Source organism: Falco punctatus (genome assembly GCF_963210335.1).
Source record: "Falco punctatus genome assembly, chromosome: 13".
Classification (NCBI taxonomy): domain Eukaryota; kingdom Metazoa; phylum Chordata; class Aves; order Falconiformes; family Falconidae; genus Falco; species Falco punctatus.
The window spans coordinates 6,891,663-6,910,096 of NC_137593.1; the positions used below are offsets into that span (position 1 = coordinate 6,891,663).

At 41.5% G+C, this 18,434-nt stretch overlaps 1 protein-coding gene across 1 annotated transcript in view; it reads left to right on the top strand.

The window, feature by feature from the left end:
* Positions 1-5,461: 5,461 nt before the first annotated feature.
* Positions 5,462-18,434, top strand: part of NLGN1 (neuroligin 1) — a 427,968-nt gene continuing 414,995 nt past the window's right edge. Inside the window, exon 1 of the mRNA XM_080409539.1 lies at positions 5,462-16,195. The gene's annotated coding sequence lies outside the window, so the exon portion shown is untranslated. The remainder of the gene's footprint in view (positions 16,196-18,434) is intronic.

Sequence of the window (18,434 nt, forward strand, 5' to 3'; positions counted from 1 at the left end):
AATACAGATGCTGGGTGGGGGAAAAGGACCCTAATCCTGTGTGAATCTGCAAAGTGTATAGGTCAGGGCTTACTAATTATTGGCTTCTGGCTAAGTTTATAAACATATGTGTATGCATAAAATAGTTATTGTTGCTTTTGTGGATTTGGGCTAGAACTTTAAAGCAAATTTATTAATCATTAACAATCTCTCTGTGCTGGAACTATTAAATAGACAGTGTTTCATCATAAATAATTTAATAAACCTCCAACGCAGTTTGAAAGAGGGCAATGCCCAGAAAATTGAAGCAAAAGCAGAAATCTGAATAAGTGTTCATGTGGTATAAGTGTGTGTTACAGTGCGTCTGCTAAGACTCTCCAGTTCTGCGATGCCTGGTTGTATATGTAGCTTCATACAGATTTTCTTCCTGGCTGTAGTTCAAGATGTATTTTTATGTTCATACATGGCCGCAGGGCCCTGCACACCTTTCTAGGCATACCATAAAATAGACGCTGTCCATGCATATATTTGGCACATATTTGGCACCTATATTCTCATATATTTCTCCAGCTGTTGTTGTGAAACATGGCTTGTATCATTCCAATATTTTCTTTTCACAGCCCTTAATAAACCTCCACAATTTCCAAACTTTTTCCTCTCAGCTTCTCCCTTTCCGTTCTGTAACTGACCTAGCAAGTCCTGTGTTAGTGACTGAATATCTGATTTAGCTGCCTGCACAAGATCTATCCACAGAATTTTTAATATGTACCAAGATTTTGACTTACTGTAGCAGGGCCTTGATGAGATATGCTGGAATATTGATAGAAAAGGGATAAATCTTGTTCAGGAAGGTCAAGCAAAAAAAAAAGTGTGTTGCTTTGTGAGCTCCATCATTTGGCAGATGCAATCTTTGGGAAAGGAAGGAGGGAGACAGGCAAAAAGAATTTAAAAGATTCAAGAGATTAGAACCTTTCTGATCAACTGGGGCTGCTGAACTCCAATCAAGGACAGCAAACAAATGGTGTGTAGTGACTTTTAAGACATTAGTCATTGGGTCTAATGATGGTAGGTGTTAGATCCTGTTAGAACTTTGCTGAGGCCAGGCTGTTTTCATTGCGTTCTCACGAGCCAGGTAGGGAAATGCTGGAGCTGTGGTTGCTGGAGCGCAAGATGAGCTGTATTAATGCATTCAGAGCTGTTATCAACAGTTCACTTCAGAATCAGGGACAATTTGTCTTCAAAGATAGAGATAGGAGTTAAACTGGGTCACAAGCCAAACAAAGAGTGACCAAGATCACTCCGTTGTGCAAAAGCAGCAGAAGAGTCAAGGCTCTGATGCGCACAGCATACAGTTAGCTCTTACAAGTACAAGTAACTCCTGTGATAGTAAAAGCTTAGCAGAATATATAACGTTCAGTCCTGGGTGCTGCACTTAAAGCAGGACACAGACCAGAAGCAGGAATGATCAGAGCCTTGTGAACAAGACATTACTGGCTGAATGACACAAACCAAAAATAGTTGAAAGGATGGGGGAAGGGAAAGCTGATGGGGGAATATATACTTTCTGAAAACTTTAAGAATCTGGTAGGAAAGGAGGATCTAAGGTGTTTTCTGTATTCCAGGTGGTAGGACAGATTGCAATGAGCATGAACTGCTGCACAAAAGATTCAGACAAGACATAAAAACAACATACAACCAGCCAGCTGCAAACTTTCTAATGATGCAGATGAAGCATCATTGGAATAGTTTTTTCTGAGGTGGTTGTTAAGTGTCACTAGAGATCTTTAAGGACTGAATTAGACAAACTTTTGTCAGATGCAATATATTTGAGCTTCCCTTAAGGCAAGGAGATACACAACACAGTCTTTCTGGGTCCATCCTATCCCTGTTTTCCTGTGATTCTATTAACTACATTAGGAGATCATGGCAAGCTAATGTCATTTTGCCCACATTTTGCTGGAGACTGCTAACAAGTCTTCCAATTCAACTTACTACCCTGCAAACTTGCATTGATATCTCTCTGCTAAAGCATTTACAAAATGCAAAATGAATAAATAGTCTTGTAATGAAATGTATCCATGAAATGTAGGCCATTACCCCTCAGAACGGAATTAAGCATTACAAGTGATCAATAACTAGATTTCTGTATTTACTGAAAAGCTCTGCTCTGGAGTTATATAAATAGTTCAGAGTAGGAGAATATGGCTGATATTTTATCGCTGTGACTCTCTGAAAACATCCCAAACCCATTGGCTGTCTTAAAAGATTAGGTAGTAGATTGATCCTGTCCTTCAGTTGTAGGTTGCTAGGCCAAATTTAGCATAACCCCAGAATTATAAGTAATGCCTACTACCACGTGCTACTGAAGACCTCTGCAAAAGCCATTCAATCTTGTCCAGATTTCTGTGAATCTGCTGAGTATTTATCATCATCCCCTTTAGAGAGTAACAAAAGCACCGAGTCAAAATCTGCCAGAATTTACCCACCTCATTCAGTATTTCAGCAGAGAATCAGCTTGACTTTAGGTGCCGTGAGCATCCTCTGCTTTGACTTTTTTAGCAGTCTTTCCCCAAACTGGGTTAAAACATGTAGTTATGAGTTTGCCTTAAGTGGCTGTGCTGCTCCTGGTGCTGTACACCCTTTACGTACATGAAAATACTTTCAGTCCATAATTGCATGGCACTGTTCACAAGTGTCTATGTAATATCTGAACATAAACATGCCTAAATGGGGAATAGAAATAAATAATTTTCTTTGGCTTGTCAACACTGGTCTAAATCTGTCAGCTGGCACTGCTGTGGCCTGAGATTCAGCTTTTGGCTACCCAAATGGGTGTTCCAGTGGTCTGGGAGCTATACCTAATGTTAGTCCTCTGCATAAGAATGCATTCATATTTGTCATAAATGACCTATGAAATAAATAGAATTTGACACTTCTGTAATAAACTTTTTAAAAAGACCAGTTAGCTACTTTTAGTTAGGAATAAACATCGTGTATCATAAATGGAAATATTTTCTCTTTCAAAGTTTCCCATTTAATCAGATGGAGGTTTAAAAAGTTGCTTGTCTGTTAATTGTGAGTCAGAAATCTCTGTATTATGAATATGATGGAATTCTAATATCCAGCAATGTGACCAGCTGAGATAGATTTGCTTTTTTTTTTTTTTTTTTTCTTCTTTCTTTCAGGCTAGATATGTTTTCAGATTTTCAGACTCCTTCATTGCAAGCATTGTACAGAATTTAACAACTATGGAAAACTCACTGGCCTCTTCTTCAACCTTTAATTTTAGTGAGCTGTATGCTCCACTGTGTAAACTGGGTCTGTTTCACCTAGTGTTATTTACGTGTTTGTTTTCATATTCCATTTCTTGCTGTCAATGTGGTTGCTTATTGTGCTAGAGGGATGCTGTTTCAGTTCCTCCAGCTCCATAATGCTTAGCCTTGCGCTCACATCTCTCGTACTTTTCCCAAGAGGGCCTGGCGAGGTCAGAGTTGCTTGCTGAAGAAGGATGAATGGTGTTCAGCACAGACATCTTTGTCTGCTTCGGCTTTGAATAATCCTTGTATGTAATGACAGTGGACAGTTTAAAAACTGTGGATGCGATCTATTCTTCCTTTAAAATAGCTTCAGAGAACTTCAACCCCTCGTCCCTGTACTCCTCCTCTCACTCACCATTGAATAGGGCATGAGCTCTCCGAATGCTTTCTTGTCCTGAGAACGCTCCAGTCCACAAAGTTTTCCAGACTTCTGTGGGCGTTTTTTCTATCTGACCTACACAGTTGTCTTTTTCAATTGTTTAATGGTGTTATACTAATATGTTTTAAGCTACCTGACTATTAAGGACTGTCTATATTTTGCTACAGTGCTTCTCATTTTCATTTCTGTTTTGTCGCTGTTATAACTGGAAGCCTTAATTAACCACGTACTTCACATGTGTTACCTGTTACCAAGGCAATATTGTCTTTAAATCTGAGGAGGTGGATTTACTTTCTTTTTGTCCCAAGTGCTCTATTCTGATCTCAGATCTGCACCTGCTTAGCAACGAAAAGACACGTGCTCAAGGGGCTAGCTGTAACCCTGCCTGAAAAGCACAGCTGACTCCAGGGACTGTTGTCCTTCAACCAAAGCTCAACCTCCAAGCATTTAGCAGTAGCCCTGTGTTTTATAATGATACTAGACTCCAGTGAGGCCTGATTCTTCTTGCTTTAAAAAAAAACCCACCTTTTTTTTTTTTTTTTTTTAATACAAAGCAGTAGGGTAGCCTTTGCATGGAGTAATCAAATGGAATTGTTATGGTTTGTGACCAGTGGGGATGATACACAGGTGTATGCTGCAGTAGGTACTGCGTTAGAGATACCCACATTCCTGCTGTGGTATAAGTGGCTGAAACCTGCAATGTATTTTGCCTGATGGAGTGTAAAGAAAGGCATATGTGCTTCTCCCCTCACCCCCAGTATTTATTTTATTTTTTTTTTTAGTGTAGGAAGATTCTTTCTTCTCAGTTGCATTGTGTTCATCTGCTATCTGATGTTATCAGCTGCCAGGCATCCCAGCACACGCATAGTTATACAAAAAACGTTGCCCTCCACCTTACCTTATGCTGAAGAGCTGTTCTGGCTTCTCCAGCTCTCCACCTTGAGGTCTTTAACTAAACCTTTCTGTGTCAGGGAGAAATTCTGCACAGAGGAAAAGCAGACTGTAGAAGGACATAATGATTATACTAGTAGAAAAATGTCAGCAGACTAATGTAGGTCCCCTATAGGGTTTTGAATCATCTTATGAAAAGTGAAGCCATTAAATAAAACAAAATGTTAGAGATTTTGTTGTGAGTGACAGAAGCAGCCAAATGTTCTTCCTGCTGTATCTCTGACATTCTGCAATTTTTGGCTGAGTAAGAACAGCAGGCTATCTTCCTCGGTTAGTTATCAGAGCTGAGTTGTATATAAAGGTTTAAGATTGTGAGATGGAGAGAAAAATGTGAACTGTGCCCTGACAAAAATAATCATCAGGTATTTTATGGTAAATTGCTTAAAAATAAAAGAAATAAAAAAATAAAATAATAAAAAAAAATTAAAATCTGCAGCCCAAACCTGGGAACAAATGAGTTCAGAGGCGCTGCAGAAGCTTGTCAGGATCATCTGGTCTTTTCCCTTTGAATGCAGGCTCAATTACAAACCCAGAATTAAAAGGCCAACCTACAGTTTTGTTAATGGAAAAAAAAATTAAACATCAAGTGCTAGAAAAATACTTAGTGAGGTGTGACCCCACATATTTCTTAGAAAATAACTCTTCAGGATTTGCATATGTTTATTTAAACTTCGTGTTTATGACTACTTATTAATGAGTCTTTTGAAACACACTACACATTGCCTGTTTCACTGATGGGAAATGGAGGCCTTGCTCGCAGAATTTCTGTGAATAGGCTCTCGTTATTCTAAGAGGAAAAGACATATTCTTTGACAAGTGTGCAAAGGGCGGGGGGGGGGGGGGGGGGGGGGGGGCGGGGAATCTGCCTGTGAGTGGGAGTCCAGTTTTCTACCCTGTATCTCACTGAAAGACTGTAAGAAGGGATTCTTACATTACATCAACGACAAATGACATGAAAATTTTCTTTAAGTTAGTTCTGAAGCTGGCACCCAAGAGACTCTTGTGCATGCAAAAGATATTTTTAAGTTTTCAAAGAAAAGTCAAAGATTATAACTTCTTTTTTTCATTCTCACAGTTCCTTTTTATTCTATCCTTTCTCTTCTGGGTCTAATGTGCTTATAGATGAGCCTTTCTGTCCGTCCCTGTTGTCGTGTGTCCCCCCCCGTCACCTCCCCCAAAATGTAGTGTTAATTCACTGATAATCAAATAACAGTCTTTGCAGAGGTCTATATAAAGCAACTGTTCCTCCCTCACCCTATACCAGGTAGCACCAGTTCTCAAAGGGCTTTTTCCAGAGAACAGCAAAATACCTGAAACACCACAGTAGCCTGGAGGACAAGTTTCTGGTTGACCCTTTAAATTATGTTTTATACAGGCTCTTAAAAGTTATTAACGTTGAAGATATAAAAACCTTCCAAGCACTACCAGTGCCAGGATATCTTAAGAGACCCTCTGCTCAATGTAGTAATAAGGAATTTTCATTTAAGATGGCCTGCTACTATAGGGCCCGGTGTTATTACAGCTGTGAGGAAACAGTGGCTGCAAGGGTGCAGTTACGGTGCAGATGATAGGAGGCAGATGAAGGATCAACAGAAGGTGGGGGCAGCACTGTCCTCCCATATTGAAGGGAAGGCTTTATTCTCTGTGAGATTATGCACCTTAGAACAGGAGGAACCAGTGGCCAGGTCTGTGGAAAATACGGCCGCCTTTCTGCCTGGAGACTTTCTCCAGACATTTGGTTGGCTTTGAGGATTGCTTCATTTTTGTGTGTGTTTTATATCCTACTGGTAGAACCAGTAAGGCTTGGGCAAAGAAACCCCAAGTTCTGTTCCGGTTTAGTTAACAGTACTTAGCAGTTTACAAGTCTAGTGTTTTCCCATCTCTTAGCTGCAGCATGAAGTTGCTTCTGCGTTCTGAACTAATTAGAGTTTAGAGCTGCACAGTCTTTATTGGCAGTGGTGAATGCGTGAGCCAGAAAGAACGCCATTTGGTTTACAGATCCCATAATCAGCTACAGACTAATCTCAGCCATGCTTGTGTCATCTAGTATAATTCCACTCAAGCAAACGACTTTACTCTGAGTATTATACAATGTAATTGAAGTCAGGATCTGTCTCTGTGTATGTAGTTATGAGGTTAAAAAAAAATACAACAAACCAACACGTTCTTGAACCAAGCAAAAGATGTGTCATGGCTCACCGCTATGATGCACACCAGGGCCATAGTGGCAGACTGTGACATTTTCAAGCAGAACCTTACAGCATTATACCAGACCTGAAACTGCAACTCTTGCAACAAGACAAAACCTGAGAACCAACAGCTTGGAGTGTCTTTACTCATTCTTTTTTTTTTTTTTTTTTTGGAACAAGGTTTAAATGACATAAAGACCTTGTGGTTTTGGTTGTCTGCTCAGAGACAGGACAGCCTCAAGTATCTTCCTGTTCCCATAGAGATAAATGACAATAATATGCATGGTGTTGAAATGCATGGCAATGTGCAGTATAAAACGCATGGCCTTTAGTAGGACCTGCTGCGCGAGTAGCTCAGCAATGCAGAAGTAGACCAAAACAGATTTTCCTATGCACAGACTGAAAGGTGTCCCAATTACAAACTACATTTAGCAGAATACAGCTAAATAAAAAGTGCCGGCGTCATATACTGCAGCTAAATACATTCCTAAAGCACTTCAAATGAAAAAGCCTTTACAATTCTAAACAACCCATATGTCTGTCAAAGCTGTCATTGTGCTGCAGCAAGTAAAGGAAACAAAACTTAATTTGTAATGAAGCTTCCCCCAGCTGAAAGCACAAGTCTGCCCCGTTCTCGTTGAAACCTTTGTTCGCAACTGCAGCATGTGCTCTCTGACTCCTTATAAAATGTTTTGCATTTCTTTTTGAATCATGTCAAGTTAATTTTATGGCAAACAATCTCTGTTTGCTGAAACACACAAAAGAAATATAATTATTGCTGGGTGAAGGGGAGTTGGAAGTAAACTGAGTGTGATGCTGGTAACTGTTTTTGAGCACTGGTGCTGGGAAGATTCTATCCACCTAAGCAAAAGATATCTAAAAAATGTTATTAATTGCAAATGGGAAGCTTTGTAGTATAATTCCAAGATCAGAAGGAATAAGCAATGTCCTACTATGAAAAAACCACCCCCAAAACACATTACCCAGCAGACGACCTTTTTGGTAAAGAAGCCACTCTTTCATTCACTATGGTACATGACCAAAGAAATGTTTGCTTGCTTTAATTTTCAAATTTGTTGAAGTGATCAGGTGAGATTTTAGGATGTTTAGCTTTGACCTCATTCTGCTCCTGCTGTAATCAATGGGGGTTTTGTCATAGGAACAACCTGTTGTACCCAAAACAACTCATTGGTAATGCCTACCCAAAGGTGTGGTCCTCACACCAGCATGCCATGCTTCTTCCTCTCACTCAGCCTGCTCCAGCAAGTTCAGCTGTACCTGACGGAGACAACATGTGACTCAGAATTGAATGAAAATATCTGTTTTGCTTCTTTTTCTCATGTAGACTAAGTGTTTTTGAACTTGTTTGCTTTTGTGCTTTTAATGTACAATTGTTTTCAATTATTTTTTATGTAAGTGGCACTACAAGTGAGCGAGGCTGGCAAGATCTGCTCCTCATTGCAAACATTTCACAGTTGTAATCATCTAAATTGCCTTGTGAAATTGTTCATTAGATAAAAATTAATAAATCCTATAAATGAAATCCAACGCACTGTTAGGCTGTTGACATTAAATCTGGCATAAAAACATAGTTGTAAATGAAGTCATTTATATACACATTGATTTGGGGCCAAATGTTGAGGTCCTTGAACAATTTTTAAACAAGTGTTTACTCCAGCAAGCCTATTGAATAGGAGTTAAAACAGTGGCCTAAGTTACAGTTCTGAGAGTTATTTGTGAAGATTTTATTTCTTTATGCCAATCTCTCACCTGCACTCAGTGTGGGGAAGGGAGTTCAGGGTCTTGAGGAGGACAGACTTCTCCATTTCCTTCTTTCTGACCACACAAATTATTAACGTGTAGAACAGTTACCATTACAGAGACTTTAGTACCAAGCCACGTGTCTGGGGCCTTGAGGTCTTGGTGGATAGCAGGGGTGACACGGCATTGAAGCTGGTAGATTATCCAAAATTAGTGGATAGCACGCAGCATTATAATTATTTCTTTCTGGCTCTCCCATTTGGGCATCCCAGAGGATTTGAGTTTGCAGTGTCGATGACAACTGGCTGGGTTTTTTCCCCGTGGCGTATTGCCATTTTTAATGTACATATAACTACTGATGTTGTAACAGACCCTGGGGTTGCCTCAAGTCATAGTTTGGTGAGAAAGAAAGTGAACTGAACTAAAGGCATGTGTTTAATTGGAATAGTAATGAGAAGAAAAGTCTTTTTCTCATCTGTTACAGAGTGAAAACAAAATAACTCTTCAAATCAATGAAGCTACTTTGCAGTTCTATTAACGTCTCTGAGAATCAAGCTGAGCCTCAAGTTTTGGGGTTTCGCAGTCTCTTAGAAAATAAAAATGGTTATGAGTGTTCTCAGATGAATTAAAAAAAAAGTTAGAAAATGAGTGATTCTGTAAACACAATTTTAGTCTATCAACAGATGGGAGCAATGGAAAACAGGTTGAAAAAGTATAAGCTAAAGCATTATTAATATTGTGCTGTTACTGAGCCAACTTGTAGAACTGAAAAAACATCTCATTGGTTAAGTAATCACTACACACATGCTTTTAGAGATTAATACATTGAATTTTCAAAGCTTTTATACGTGTCAGTTCTGCTAAACGGATGAAACTGCAAAAATGCACTGGTAGCAAGTTTAAAGCATTAATAGCAATGTCAGATACACTTTAAGGATAATCACAACTCCTTTACATGCAGTAGACTTAGTAGCCTCAGATATGGAAATAAGACTTTTGACAACTAAAAATGTTTGAGAAAGTGGGAAAAGGCCAAAGAAAGTTGTATAATATTAAAAAACCTGGGTAGCTATTTCATGCCTTGGTTTTGAGCACTGTATTCTGTGATATACATACACCATACTGGTGGTCTTTAAAAATGATTGCATAATTACTGTGGCTTCCTTGGGGTTTTTTTGTGTGTGTGTGTTTTGTTTTTGTTTTTGTTTTTAAGGTAGCAGTACCACTTTATTCCAGGAGAGTATTAAGATGTTTCAAGTATCAGGAATAGATCTCAAACTACCCACCTGGAAGTCATGCCAAACTTGTATAGGGAGTAATAGCATTGATTGAGCTTTACTTGTATCTGCATGATTTAAATATGTATTTAATGCCAGGTAGAGTTTGGCTGTGTGATAAGAAATGTGGACAGGAGACAGTCTTCTATCCATGAGCTCTTGTGTTGCTTTGGAACATCTTTATTCCCTATGATATTCACTGATGAGCAGCTAAACTTACAAACATTAGTGAAGAAGAGGGAAAAGTGTAGCTACTGGCCAGTTCTAAGTTTAAGATACATGATTTAAAACCAGGGTGCAAAAGATGATTTATTTTGACTGAGATCAAATTTGGCCTTGATGTGAGTTTCAAGTTTGTTTATTAACAAACTGGGTCCTTTGTGAGAACCAGAGGGGTAAATCACCAACGCTTCCCAGGATCGTGCCGCATGCTTGAACACTCATGGTGTCAAGCCATGCTTGTAGAGATTTGTGAGATGAAAATGTATTTAACTGTATCACTAAATCTAAACATATTAAAATATAATACTAAAAATCTAGGGTCTTTTTCTGATTAACGCTGATTTGTGCTGACTGAGACTACTCATAAAGCTGTGTCTGGTGTCAGAGGTGCTGCCTGCAATCATGATGGAAACTGGGTCAAAGCTAGAAGCTTTTCAGAGACCATGAAGTGTCTGTTTGCCTTGCTGGCAAAATATTAATTTTTGAGATTTGTTTCGGGATATGAGGTTTCAATGCCTGAAACCTGCCAATGGGTGACTTCAGAGTTCTGACTACGTAGGAGACAAATCAAGCCCCCAAGAATTCTCTTTCCTTTTTTTCCCTAGCTGCACCTACTATTTTATAAGGAAATTTAACTTTGTGACACAGCTGACCTGAGGACAGCATTGTTGCTTAATATTATGGGTTGTATGAGTCCAAGGAGGAGACTTACATATCACGTAGAAATGTGTCACCTTTGAATCCTAACATGGGAAATAAGAGCAGCTGCTATATCACTGAAGTAAGGTGAAAAAGATAAATCACCTCGGGGTGCCCCAGGATCCCAGCACTAGAATATTTGTATTTTCTTTATTTTAATGTTTTCATTTATTCTTTTCCTGCTATTCAGTAAGGGCCCCTTCACACCTAAAGAAGGAAGAAAATATCCTCACACTGTTAAAACAGTAGCAGGTAAATGCAGGAATATCTTCTCACAGTATGTCCTATGTATTCCATTATATTTGTAGAGTATCTTTATAAGCATGTTTCAATGACTATCCGAGGTTCCCTGGTTAAGCTTGCTCAAGATGTTTATTTAGCTCCTAATAACATCTACTTTGATATTAAAAATAATCTCAGAATGAAATAAAATAATTCAAATAAGCTTTTTAATTTTCCACACTACTAATGTATAATTTTCCTTGAAATTTTAGCACCTTAATATTTCAATCATTCTGTTACTCCAGACTGATTCTGTTAGAGGAAAAATAAAACCTCGCAGAACATCTTTGGAACCACACCTGCTTCTACCATAGTCATTACAAGATTTCTCTTAGAGATTATATATAGTCTTCAAAGAAGGCGAAATACATGTTTATAGTCAAAAGAAAGAAAGGGAAAACGGAAATTGAAGTTTAAGTATCAGCACTTCAAGAAACTGTCGGGCTTTTTTTTTTTGTTTTTCCCCTAGAAAAGATGTCCCTCACTTTTCCAAGATGTCAGGAAGTCCTCAGCTGCCAAGCACCTTTATAAAAATGACTTGATTTTCAAAGTCTGAGGCATAGAGTTGACTCCATTTTATATGTTTGCCCATAACTTATTGTTGGCTTTTCATATGCATAATTCTATTTCTTGTATTAATGTAACTCCTCCAGTTATGAAACTTTAAGCTACAATCATGGACTGAATAAGTAACAAAGCTAGCAAGAAAGCAAGCATAAAGGTCTTATCCTCTGCTTCAAAACTCCTGGGCATCTGCGTTTTGCTTTTTCTCTAAAGTTTGTGCATGAGGATGTGAATCTGGGAGCTAAGCAAGCTGAAAATTTCTCTTCAAAGTTATCCTTGCTGCAATTCATTTTCAGCCTTTTCAGTCTCCCCTGGACAGTTATGAAAGACACCTTTATTATGCAGCTCTCTTCCCCTATTTTTGTCCATATCATTTTCTGTTTGTCATGTTTAGGGCACCTTTATTTCCTGTCTCGCAGAAGCAGAGATGATTACATTAAGCGTGGAAGTCTCCTCTCCTTACTTTTGGACAGTAAACCATAGAATTATTTTCCATTATTATTCATAAATTTTAGTGGGGTGGTTCTGGTTGAGCGTTAATGTGGCAAGACCCACATGGTAATGCAGAGGTACAATTACAAGCTGGGGAAGGCTAAACTTGTGTTATTGAAGTGAATTTATGTTGTCCTTGTGAGATGTATTGGCTACTAGCTGCATTATAGCATCTTCTCTTCTATATAAATCCCCAAGAAAAGATGTAGGAGTTGGAAGGGACTGGAAGATATCTTCAGTCCTGTTTAATCACCACAAGTAAAGGGAAGGTATTAGAAATACCCCTGAGGCTAATCCTGACAAATCACCCTCGCTCTGAAAGGTAGAACTGATATGTGCAACCATGTTGCGTTCGAGCTTCCACCCATAGGAAAACCTGAGTGTGAAGCCATCAGCCTTACACCTAGTCTTTGTGAACTTGATCATCGGGATGCCCAGCTTAAAACTCCTAAGCATTCGGATATTGCAGTGGTGAGGATTATGTAGATAACTTACTCGCTAGAAGGTTAAATCTGCTTCTGAGGATGGGAATATCAAATTAATAATCACTTCAAAAATGTATATGACTTAACTTCCAGGCATGCAGAGCTGTCCCCTACATCTGTTCTTCCTGTTCCCTTCATGTCTGCTCCAGCATAGAACCTCCCTTGCTGCCAGTAGCACTGTCTCCAGTGGGAACGAAGGTGAAGGGCTGGTCTCCCATTTTCCTAAGCTGAAACAACTGCACAGATTTCTAGCGGAAAAATCACATACTGCGGAAGGCACCATGCTGAATAGAACAGCTGCTCATGGCTTGGATGGGCGAGAGGACGAGAGGAAACGGCCTCAAGTTGCATCAGGGAGGTTTAGATTGGATATTAGGAAATATTTATTTGCTGAAAGGCTGGTCAAGCATTGGAACAGGCTGCCCAGGGACATGGTAGCATCACCGTCCCTGGAGGTATTTATACAGCACATAGATGCGGTGGTTAGGGATGTAGTTTAGTGGTGGACTTGGCAGTGCTGGGTTACTGGTTGGACTGGATGATCTTAAGGATCGTTTGTAACCTCAATGATCCTGTGATTCTGTCCTTTCTCTCTGTAGGTCCTCTCTCCTCAAAATGGCCTTGCTTGAACCGAGCAGTGTATAATTATGTGTGCACACATGTTAGCTTGGTACAGCAGTACGTGAGGGGTGTGTGTGGGGAGGGGGCTGCCTTTCCCAGAGACCCTCACAAGTGTAGCAGAGGTGCTGTGTCTGCCAATCCATTTCTGGGGCACTGGCTTGCTCTGCTCCACCCAGTGCCACGTAGCAGATGGGAGCATCTGCCCTTGCTTTTCTAGCCATTGGAACAGTGGTTAAAGATGAGATTGCATATTCCAAACTCACACATGTTGCTCCAGAGGATAAATCAAGGTTTTGTTTGACTTGAAAACAGAAACAAACCAAATATTTTCATGCACTGAACTTCTCAGCTTTGGGAGAGAAGCGTTCTGGGTTGGAACCCTGTTAGTCACACTGACTTGAGGACTTTAAAAATGCATCATATTTCACAGACAGGTGCTGTCTTTGGAATCTCTACAGGATTTCCAGATTGCTGTGCATCCAACACAGCCATTAAGGGATAAAACTGTTCTTCCACTTGTACCAGTTTCTCAGGAATGGTATTTTGCTTTTACTGTAAACACGTCTGTCTGATACAAGAATTGTGAAGCATCTTTCCTGGGCTCAGCCTTAAATGGATCCCTGATCTTTTTTTCTTTCTTTTTCTTCCTCCTTTTGTCAGAGAAAAAGGTGTTAAGAGACTTTAACGCCCTTCACCTTTAGTCCTCAAAATTCAACCAGAAGGTACCCAATTGCTGGGATGTGATTTTGATTTCCTCGCTGGAAAATACTGTGTGAAATAGTCCTTCACAAGGACACATTTTCCAATAGAGAAAGCCCCAGACAGTTCATTCCTAGCCTCTCTGTTCTCTTCCCACCCTGTTACTTTGCCCAGGAAGACCTCACTGCACCCTTTGCCACCTCCCCTCCTTGTCTCTGTCTTCTCTGCACTCATGTTTGACCTGCTTTGAATCTCATACTTGCCTTTGAAGTTCTTCCACATCCATCTGCTTGCACATCCTTGATCACCTCTTCCAAGCACCATGTTGAGGGATAAAACAAGTTATAAATCCCACTACCCGTGCTGTGCTCGTATGATCACGTGAGGGTGAGCCAGGAGGTCTGTTTTCCTTCGTCTTTTTCTGCCCTAGTTGGATGGACCCACCTTTTGCCTCTTCCACTCAGGGTTCCATTTTCTGATTCCCAATAATCAAAAATAATAATCTGCTTTTCATTTGTTTAACTGTGTAAGTGATTTGAGTATAAAACAACAGTAGTTAAGACGCTTGTAAGCCTTTTGTTTTCCCTTACTAGTCTAATGGTAAGCTGGTACAGTCTCACAACAGAGACTTGTGACGGTGGTGTATACTGGGTCTTGCTCCAGTAACCTGGTAATCTACTGACACAGGTTGTTCCCATGGCACCTTATGATTTTTCTTATTAAAAAACCCAAAAACAACACTAAACCCAAAACCAAACGAAAAAAGAGTAAGCTCTCTGGAAAAGCGCTGGAAAACAAGACTGAATGATTCTGGTTTAGCTTTTGTTACGGCTTCAGTGTGAAATTTGCTGCCTATGTGGCCCCCGGTGCCTCTGTTTACATCTCTGTGTACCATATATTGATGTTTGCCTAATGAAATGCTGCTGTGGAAGATTTATGGGTGTACATTAATAGAATAATTAAAGGTCTTTGAAAGTCTCCAATGAAACGTGTACTAGAAAAAGAAAGAGTGGAAGTGAGAGATGGGAGGGGAGGTGCCGGCACCCCTGGCCCGTTCCCTGACCCCACGTTGCGGGGCGATGCCTGTGCGGGAGCTGGGAGCCCCCAGGCTGGCAGCCCTGCTGGGAGGGGTGCCTGGGGGGCGCGGGCACCCGTGGCCTTTCTCTGGGCTTCCACCCGCTGAGAGGGAGAGCAGCTCCCGTCTCCTTCCCCAGCCTCCTGGCAACCCGGCTGCCTTGGGGGGTCCGGGGGGGGGGCTGCCTTGGGGCGGCCTGCCTTGGGGGATGCGGGTGGGGGGTCCGCCTTGGGGGATCTGGGGGGCTGGGCCGGGAGGGAAGATGCACGGGAGGCAGAAGCAGAGATCCCACCCTCGGCGTAGCGAACGGGTTGCACCCTGACCCGGCTCGGTGCATGGCGGGGGCGTGGGGGCAGGAGAACCCCCCCCGCCCCCTCCCCAAGCCTTAAAGCCCCCGCGGGCGGGGCAGACCGGGGGAAACTTTCGCCGGGGCCGGGGCGGCTCCAGCGTCCCCGGCTGGGCTGAGCGTCACCTCTGACGCGCGGGCCGGCACACGCAGCCACGCACGGCGGGGATCCCCGCGGGGGGCCGAGCCCACGGGGGCGCGCCCCGGCACGGCACCGGCGGGGGCGGGGGGGGCGTGTGTCCGCGTCCCGGCGCGCAGCGGCCGCGGGCGGGAGCGGCGCTCACCGCAGCGGCGGCGCGGGAGGCGGCTGCTCACTTTGCTGACGGATGGATGGCTGGGAAGGCTCCCCCAGCCCATTTGTGCTCCGTTCATACGTCTTTCCTCTGTGCTTTGCTTCCTTTTTTTTTTTTTTTTTTTCCTCCCTTCAAAATCTCCCTGGGAATTTTGTATTTTGCAGGCTGCTTTTTTTTTTTTTTCTTTTTTTTTTTTTTTTTTCTTCTCTCCTCTCTCTCCCTCCTTCCCGCTGAGGATACGTTTTGCTTGCCAAGTTTGTAGTGCCACCTCTCAGATTCCCCCCCTCCCTGTTTTTTGGATCTATTACGGTGCCCGTTTGTGTATAGACATACTGGTTTGGTTTTGTTTTCTTTTTTTCTTCCTCTTTTTTTTTTTTTCAAGAAAATTGGAATTCTTTGGGAAGCTAATGGATACTGAGGAGGACGATCCTAAAAATCTCCTTTTGAATCTGTAAACGAGGTGTATGAAGAAATTCTTAAATTCAGCCATCACTTTAGCTTCGCATTAAGCACCTCGAAGTATTTATGATTGCAGAGCAGGTGCAAGCAAGGATTAGTAATAAGGTAAGGGAGCTATTTCCATCTTTGAGGCAGCAGCGTTTGCTTCAGGATTATCAGCAGCTTCTCTTTTTTTCGTAGAATCTGGGCTGATTTATTTGCATTTTCAGTGCTGTGCTCCCGTCCTTCTGAGTCTTTTCTAATGCGCCTGCTTGCTTTTCATCACTAAAATATACATTCCTTCTGCCGCCTCTATATTTGGGAGTTTCTTTGCTGGGCACATGCTTTGGCTGTTATTTGGTAACTGTTTAAAACCACCAATCCTCTGTTTAAAACCATTCCTTACCTTGCACTTTCTCCACCCAGCAGGATTCCTGAAAAGCCCCATAGAAAACTGCCACACAAAAGCTTTTTTTTTTTTTTTTTAAATAATTATTATTATTTGCGTTTAAAAAGGGAGAAAGAAGTAGTTAAAATTCCCCTGGGGAAAATCGGGTAGGGGCTGGTGGAGGACACACACAAAATCCGGTTCTCCCTCTAAAAGCAAATGACACCCCCCCCCCCCCTCCCCCCCAGCAGCGGTTTTCTGGGGCTGGCGGCTGGGCTGTACCGAGCCTGTGGCACCGGGGGGACCTCGGCTGCCCCCCCTCAAAGTTTGTGCTCCCCCCGGCTGTGGTGTGTGAGGGGGGAGCGATGCTCCGGGGTGGCTGGGCAGGAGGGGAAGGACACCCTCGCTTCCTGCTGGGGTGTCGCAGGCTCCCACCCGTGCTCCATCCATCACCATGCTTTACTAATTTTTGTTTTATCAGCTCCGTTTAGGGATATAAATGGCATGAGCAAGGGTATCAATTACCAGCTAACTGCTGCGGTAGTCCGTGTTTTATGGGATTTAATGATTTCTCTTGTTTTGAAAAAGCTCTTGTGACGCTACCAATAAAGAACTCCATAAATCATCTAAATGAATTGTGTTCCAGAACAGGCAATTCTTAGTCTTTTGCTGCGTATCTCCTTGTCCTGATAATTAATTGCACTAACAGTTGTGAGCATGTTTGTGGTAATAAAGGTGCCATTACTAAAAAGTGGTGTTCTTGATATGGGTCCCATGTTTACTGAACTCCTACGGTGTGCCTCCGCTGTAGGTGACCGCGGTCCTGTCGAAATGCAGGAGCAGCTCAGGCTGGTGTGAAGTGAGCCTAGTGCCTGGACACCCCTATGTGGGGAAGTGACACAGTCCCTGGCACCAAACCCAGGGAAGAGCCCATGTAACAGGCTGCTTTGGTGACTTAGGGTGAGAGCAGGAGGTAATCATCACTTAGGCCTTCTGGCTACATATTTTGATTAAAAGATGAGTTTGGTGGGTTCATTTTCTGTGTGTGGGTGGTTGGTTTCTTTTCTTTTTTTTTTTTTTTTAAATCTTGATGATTCTATCGTTTGCTTTTTAAATCCTCTTAAGAATAAGCAGGAGTTGGGGAGTTCAATCCTCCAGCAGAATATAGCAGTGCTCCTGCAGTGCTGTGAGGAAAGCTCCTCTTTCATGTTATCCTTTTCTGTTGCTTTATTTCCACCTTCTATATTCATAATTGTATTTTTTTTTAAGCCACTATTTACAGTCAGGATGTACTGAAAAGGCTGGAATAAAATAATGCTGCTGTTCTTAGGGAGGGAAATGTGCTGTGAGGAGAGGAATCAAGTTTGACTGTTTTAAGAGAATTGTTAAGCCACAGGGCTTACATTTACTTCAGTTTTCTTCCTGCTGGCTTTGGAATCATGAACATGATCTGCAACTGGTGATGTAACATATATCTATATGTTCGTATATCATCTGCATAGCTCACTGTTCACCTGGAGCTTCATTTAATGCAGCTGATAAATCATTCACTGTGCAAAAATATTAATCAGCAATTGAACATGTGCAGGTTCAGTTCACTGCCAAACATAATGCCATTATATAGATATGGCGAGTTCCTCAAAAATTGTTACTATGTATTTTTTTTTTTTCTGGAAAATACCCACATGCTAAATCTCAGAAGATTGAACTCCTTGTGGCTGCTGAATAGGCATTTGAGTAAGGTTAATGGAACCCAAATAGAAGAAGTTATTTCATGAAATGTATGTAGATTTTGGTGCTTTCTCTGAGCCCCTCTGAATAGAGTGTTTTATTAGCATGAAATATCTCAGAGATGCTGAGTGCAATCCTACTGTCCCTATTCAAGCAAAAACTTCCATAGACTTCATGAATCTATATATGAAGACGTTTTCAATAAGAATTTCTGACTGTGCAATCAGACGATGTAGATGGTAACTT